The sequence below is a fragment of the Danio rerio genome, chromosome 23 (genome assembly GCF_052040795.2).
Source record: "Danio rerio strain M-AB ecotype USA chromosome 23, GRCz13ab, whole genome shotgun sequence".
Taxonomy (NCBI): Eukaryota; Metazoa; Chordata; class Actinopteri; order Cypriniformes; family Danionidae; genus Danio; species Danio rerio.
Genome location: NC_141043.1, coordinates 47,562,654 through 47,570,000, shown reverse-complemented (window position 1 = coordinate 47,570,000; position 7,347 = coordinate 47,562,654). Strand labels below are relative to the sequence as shown.

The 7,347-nt window shown below is 39.5% G+C and overlaps 1 protein-coding gene across 1 annotated transcript in view; it reads right to left on the bottom strand.

The window, feature by feature from the left end:
• cnga1b (cyclic nucleotide gated channel subunit alpha 1b) overlaps positions 1-4,913 on the bottom strand; it is a 19,734-nt gene extending 14,821 nt beyond the window's left edge. The window contains exons 1-2 of the mRNA XM_087307885.1: positions 4,709-4,913; positions 3,217-3,406 (exon numbers count right to left, since the gene is read on the bottom strand). The gene's annotated coding sequence lies outside the window, so the exon portion shown is untranslated. The remainder of the gene's footprint in view (positions 1-3,216; positions 3,407-4,708) is intronic.
• Between the last annotated feature and the right edge of the window lie 2,434 nt (positions 4,914-7,347).

Below are 7,347 nucleotides of genomic sequence, written 5' to 3'. Positions count from 1 at the left end.
TTCTCCCTGCCTTCGCGTGGGTTTCCTCCGGTCCAAAGACATGCGGTACAGGTGAATTGGGTAGGCTAAATTGTCCGTGGTGTATGAGTGTGTGTGTGAATGTGTGTCTGGATGTTTCCCAGAGATGGGTTGCGGCTGGAAGGGCATCCGCTGCGTGAAAACTTGCTGGATAAGTTGCCGGTTCATTCCGCTGTGGCGACCCCGGATTAATGAAGGGACTAAGCCGACAAGAAAATGAATGAACTCGTACAAATTCGTACGAATTAGCCACTAAACTGGCAAAACGTAAAATACTTACGTTTTCTTGTGAAATCAGGCTGGAAAATTTGATATTTCTAAATGTGCCATTGAGTTTCCCCCAGATGTTGGTAACAACAAAATAAACACATATATGCCAAGAAAATAAACCTGATTAGTCTACAAATGAAGTTATGCATGATAAAATGAAATGACACACCGAAAAAGTATTGAACACATGAAGAAAGGAAGGTGTAGTTCGGCAGGGAAAGCCCAGACAGCAGCTGAAATCTCTCAGTAGTTCTTCAGCAGCCCTCTGCCCTTCCTCGGTGTAAATCAATATCAGCTGCTACATTAGCGGGAAGATGAAGATGAAACCAGGGTGGACATTTCAGCAAGACGATGATCCAAAGCACAGCCGAGGAGACTCTCAGATGCTTTCAGAGAAAGAAAATCAAGCTGTAGAATGGCCAAGCCAATCACCTGACTTGAATCCAGTAGAGCAGTGGTTCTCAAACTGTGGTACGTGTACCACTAGTGGTACACAGGCTTCCTTTAGTGGTACGCGAAGGAATGAAATATGTCATGTACATGCTACACACATTTAAAAAAATGTCAAAAATGATGGATATAATATGCTACATATGACATATAGCCTATATTTCTGAAGTAATCTGCCACGTTTTTTGAACTGTGCAGAGTTGTAGCTGCTTTATTGGGCCCACTGCCCTACTGTATTTCAATACTGCTTACTTTTGTGGTACTTGGAGAGACTATTTTTTTCTGAGGTGGTACTTGAAGAAAAAAGTTTGAGAACCACTGCAGTACAGAATACAGAATAAAGCTCAGATTTGATAGACGAGACCAACAGAAGCTTCAAGATTTACACACTCTGTGGGAAACTCACACTTGAGCAATGCATGTGACTTTAAGCTGCAGCACCAAAAAAGCCTTTTATATAAGATATCAAATATATTTCAGTAGTTCAGCTCCTTCTGCTTTAGCCATTTCAATCTTATTACACACAAATTGTTTCTCAGATTTGTCTGTTTTGTTTTATTTATATACCGTATGTTTGTATTGTAAAGTTAAAGCAGATTTTGGTATAGCTTTTACCAAAATCTGGTTCAATTACGGTGACGTGGTGGCGCAGTAGGTAGTGTAGTCGCATCACAGCAAGAAGGTCACTGGTTCGAGCCTTGGCTGGGTCATTTGGCATTACTGTGTGGAGTTTGCATGCTCTCCTCACGTTCGTGTGGATTTCCTCCCCACAGTCCAAAGAAATGCAGTACAGGTGAATTGGGGGAGCTAAATTGTCTGTAGTGAATGAGTGTGTATGGATGTTTCCCAGAGATGGGTTGCAGCTGGAAGAGCATCCGCTGGGTAAAACATGTGCTGGATAAGTTGGCGGTTCATTCCACTGTGGCGACCCCAGATTATTAAAGGGACTAAGCCAAAAAGAAAATGAAGCAGCCCCTTTACGACTATTACTTCCAGGAAAACACATGACAATGTGTTCAATACTTTCCCCCCGCTGTATTCAATAGCTAAGGAAAAAAGAAAAGTTTAGACTATTTTAAATGATGGCAGCTTAAAGACGCCTCTCATATGGAGAATGAAGTCTCCTGCATTGCTCATGTATGAGTTTCACACAGACTTCAACAGAGTGTCAAAATCTTTATGCTTCTGTGGGTCTTGTCAGTCAAATCTGGGCTTTATTCTGTATTCTCAATTGGATTCGCATTAGGTGATTGGCTTGGCCATTCTACAGCTTGATTTTTTTCCTCTGAAAGCATCTGAGAGTTTATCAAATCTGAGCTTTATTATGCCCAAGTGAAATCTGCATGCACAGAAATCCACTGATACTTTTAGCCCATCACTGAGTCTATTATTTTCTTTTGTAAATGTGCGTAAATATATATTTATTCAGTTTTATACTATTTTCAGTACTATTATTGACTAACATGCAAACATTTATATGGTTTATGTACAATACACTTTAAGTAACATTTTCTGTCTTTTAGTAGATTTATTATTATTTGAGAGACTTGCTTTATTTATCAAACAAGTCAATCTAATTGGATTCACATTATCTTTAAATAAAATATAATATTTTATATTGCAGATACTATATTCTCAAATCATTTTTCATAAATACGCAGATTTTCATCACACTTCTGCAAAGAAATAGCAAACAAATGTCCCTGGTTCTGCTTATTACTGTGATTTTATAACGCAAGTGTGTTACTTTCATTTATTCTTATTTTCTTTTGCAAATGCTTTAGTGCTTTAAGTTTCATAGAAGTGCATCATTATTTATTCATAGATTTTCTTTTCGGCTTGGTCCCTTTAGTAATCAGGGGTCGCCACAGCGGAATGAACCGCCAACTTATTCAGCATATGTTTTACAAAGCGGATGCCCTTCCAGCCGCAACCCAACACTGGGAAACACCCATACACACTCAGTTACACACACACATATACACAATTTACCGCATGTGTTTGGACTGTGGGGGAAACCAGAGCACCCGGAGGAAACCCACACCAACACGGGGAGAACATGCAAACTCCACACAGAAATGCCAACTGACCGAGGCTCGAACTAGCAACCTTCTTGCTGTGAGACGACAGTGCTAACCACCGCGCCACCCCAAGTGCATCATTAATAAAATGTATTATTATTATCTGCATGTGTGTGTGTGTGTGTGTGTGTGTGTGTGTCTGTGTCGATATGAGTGCGGTTCTGGGTTTGTGTATCTGTACTGTATGCATGTGTGTGTTTGAGTGTGTGTGTCTGTCTATATATACTGTATGTGTGTGTCTATGTGCATTGTGTGTGTCTATAGTCACGTATTTGAGTGTCTATATGCATATGTGTGTCTATAAGAATGTGTTTGAGATAGTGTGTGTGTGTGTGTGTGTGTCTATATGTACTGTATGTGTTTGTCTGTGAGTGTGTGTGTGGTGTCGCTTGCTCACCTTGTGTCGCTTTCACACACCTGACATCTTCACAGGTACGCCAGCGAAAACATGCAGGCATTCTCCCTCACACACACTCCAAAAACCGAAACACCGAACATTTGCCCAAAACACGGATCAGCCTCAGGTTTAAGCGGTATTCCCAAACACACACGGAGCTCCAGAGGATTGCAGACAGGCACAGTAGGATCTGGGATTAAACAGGATACAGATGAGTGTCACTGTCTCTCACGCACACACATACACACACACACCTTGGGTTTTCATGTTATATGTGGACTCTCCATAGCTGTTGTGTACAGACTGTATATTGTGTCCTCTTCCCCCAACACTAACCCTAAACCAACCTTTACACAAAACACTCTGCACTTTTACATCTTCACGATACTTCATTCTGTCTCATTTATCAGCCACATTCCTTGTAATGTCCCTATAAGATCAAAATTACTGGTATTAATATACTTGTGGGCACATTTGGTCCTAGAAATGTAACACACACATGCACAGACTAATTCACACACACTTACTGACTGATGAAAAATGTTGTTGACTGTAAGTATATTAGTTGATGAATGATTTATTATCTTCCGCTGTGTGAAAGATATGCCAGAATAGTTGGCGGTTCATTCCACTGTGGCAACATCTGATAAATAAGAGGCTAAGCTGAAGGAAAACGAATCAATTTATTATCTTGTAAATGTTGTAGTGCTATAAGAATATGTCCTGTGTCCTGCGATGTAAGGGAACTTAACCTTTTCTCTCTATGTGGAATAAAGTTGTTTCTTAAAAATCCCTCTCTCTAACAATCACATTTACTTTATTTTTATGAAGACTTACCATAGACAATACTGTTCAGCATGTTTCTACACTTTTACATTTTTAAAACACTAAATTTTGTGTGATTTATAAGCCGTTTTCCCTCGTGAGGGACAAAAAAAAGTCCCCACTACGTCAAAAATTACTGGTATCACTATACTTGTGGGGACATTCGGTCAACCGGAAATCAAAAAAGATTTCTTATATAGTTATATAAAACACAATCGCAGGAAAAGTCCAGAAGGGGGACATTTGTAGTTGCAAATGAACAAGAATTAGGTCTATTTATATTATTACAGTAGTACAATTCCTCTACAATTATAATTACTGTATTTGCATTACATATAAAATGCGATTTGATAAATAATATGAATAATACTCTGTATAATTGCTCTTTAAACATTGATGTGAGGGTTATGGGTAGGCGTTAATAACATATAATTAATGGGTAACGTTAATCTAATACTTAGAAAATATTTCATGTTAAAAAATTTCGTTAACTTCCGGCCGCCGCTGTATCCCTTCTAGCAACAACCGTTATTACGATCGCTTCGATTAACGAAGTACATCTGAAACTCTCAATTAATCATAAATAAAACCATGATTTTTTTTCTTGAGGATCTTCTCTGCTTGATGTGTGTGTTTAAGACGTGTGTGTCGATTATTTTGTGCTCACCTTGAGGCCAGATTATCTGTCCGCTAATGTGCCCAGTCAGCTCTCTCCACTGATCGCCTGTAAACCCGCTAATCAGGTTAACTTGACACTTAGGAAACACACACCACACACTGACACAACACTCTATTATGCCACAAACACACACCGAGGGAATGTATTGATTTAAATAGTGCCAGTCAAAGATGAAACATACATACAGAAATCTGATAATATAGCAAGTTACATATGCCAATATGATGTTTTAGCTGGTCGACCAGCCTGGTTTAAAGGAGTTCGGGCCATTTCCAGCCTGGACTTAGCTGGTCAGGGAGATGACCAGCTAAAACCAGCCAGAGATTTTTTAAAATGTTATATTTTATACAACTATATTTATTTATGAAATTATAAAAGCTTCCCTAGTAGCAAAGAATTCTGGCCCAGATTTGGCATAAAGCTGGCACAGCAGGCATTCATCCGGCACTGGCATACAGCATGTGGGCTAAACATGGCCCGGGTTTGGCAGAGGTGGCACCGTTTTTAAGGCGGCACACAAGATTTGGGCCAGATGAAAAACGTAGTATTTGGCCTAGATTTACAAATTTGATAAGTGGGCCATGTGAGTTTGGCCAGTCTTAACCCACATTTAAAATACACTAAAATCATTTTTGAGTAAAGAAAAAAAATTCTACCAATCAGGTCACTTTGAGAAAAAGCGTGCCCATAGTGTGCCTAAAGCGCATCACTCCATGGGTTTATCAATTTCATTGTAATCGTGACACACCAACCTATCTGGCCCAGTTCAGGCCCAGTTATGAGTTATTAACTTGGCTGAGACTTGGCCCAGATATGGTCTGTGTTTGGCCCTTGTCTAGAAGCCAGATTTGGTCCAGTCATGTACCGTAATTCACTGCGGCATGTGGGCCAAGCAAAACCTGATTGTGTGGGCCAGAGCTGGGCCAGAGAAATTTTGCTATGTGGGTTATTTGTCATGTTAGGGTTTTATAGTGTTCGTATAGTGATGTTCTTGTTGGGTCTGATGTAACATCGTTCTGCATTACAATTTATTGTGATGTTTTGAATGTCAAATAAAGGAAACTGAACTGAACTGTTCAATTTTTATACTATTTTCATTACTATTATTGACTAACATGCAATCGTCTTTATGGTTTCCCTGCTGAAAAATCCAGCTTAAACCAGCCTAAGCTGGTTGGCTGGTTTTAGCTGGTTGACCAGGCTGGTTTTAGAGGGGTTTTGGCCATTTCCAGGCTGGTTTCCAGCCATTTCCAGCCTGGTCTTAGCTGGTCAGGCTGGGAGATGACCAGCTAAAACCAGCTTGACCAGCCTAGCCAGGCTGGGAGCCCAGCCAAAACCAGCTATGTCCAGCTTAAACTAGGCTGGTCCAGCTGGTTTTAGCTGGTCATTTTCCAGCCTGACCAGCTAAGACCAGGCTGGAAATGGCTGGAAACCAGCCTGGAAATGGCCAAAACCCCTCTAAAACCAGCCTGGTCAACCAGCTAAAACCAGCCAACCAGCCTAGGCTGGTTTAAGCTGGATTTTTCAGCAGGGTTATGTATTATACAGTTCAAAAAGTAGTATTTTCGGTCTTTTGGTTGATTTATTATTATTTGAGAGACTTGCTTTCTTCATCAAACAAGTATCTAATTGGATTTGAAGTGTAAACTTTTAATAGAATTTCATATTTTATATTTCAGATACTATATTCTTAAAATTATTCTTCATAAGTCCTCAGATTTTCATCACACTTCTGCAAAGAAAAAGCAAAAAAAAAAAAATCCTGGTTCTGCTTATTACTGTGATTTTATAATGCAAGTGTGTTACTTTCATTTATTGTTATTTTCTTTTGCAAATGCTTTAGTGCTTTAAGTTTAAGAGAAGTGCATCATTATTCATTCACTGATTTTCTTTTCAGTTTAGTCCCTTTATTAATCAGGGGTCGCCACAGTGGAATGATCCACCAACTTATCCAGCATATGTTTTACGCAGCGGATGCTCGTCCAGCCACAACCCAACACTGGGAAACACCCATACACTCTAATTCACACACATACACTATGGCCAATGTAGCTTATTCAATTCCCCTATAGCGCATGTGTATGGGCTGTGGGGGAAACCGGAGCATCCGGAGGACACATAGGCCAATATGATGTTTTAGCCTGGTTTTAGAGGAGTGTGGGGTATTTATAGGCTGATTTCAAGCAATTTCCAACCTGGTCAAGCTGGTTTAACTGGTCATTTCCCAGCCTGATCAACTAAGACCAGCCTGAAAATGGCCAAAAATCCCTTTAAAACCAGGTTGATGGCAGCCTAGGCTATTTTAAGCTATTTTTTTCAGCAGGGAAGTGTGGGAGTGATCACTTTTGAAGCACTGTTACGGAATTTTATGTAGCTATAAATTTATCTCCCGAATTAGTGGTTCCAACAATACGATTATTCTGGGTTTATCAAATATAGAGGTCAGTTGCAGGCTATTAATCAGAGCGGTGCGGACATTAATATTGCTATATTTTGCCAATTGTTCTGTTTTTTTATGTTATGGAATGTTTTTATTTAAATTTTTTTCTTTCAAATTGGATTTGGAGTCTAACTAAGTTTGATATGTTCATATTTGGATTTTACAAATCTATTTGTCATATATGCAA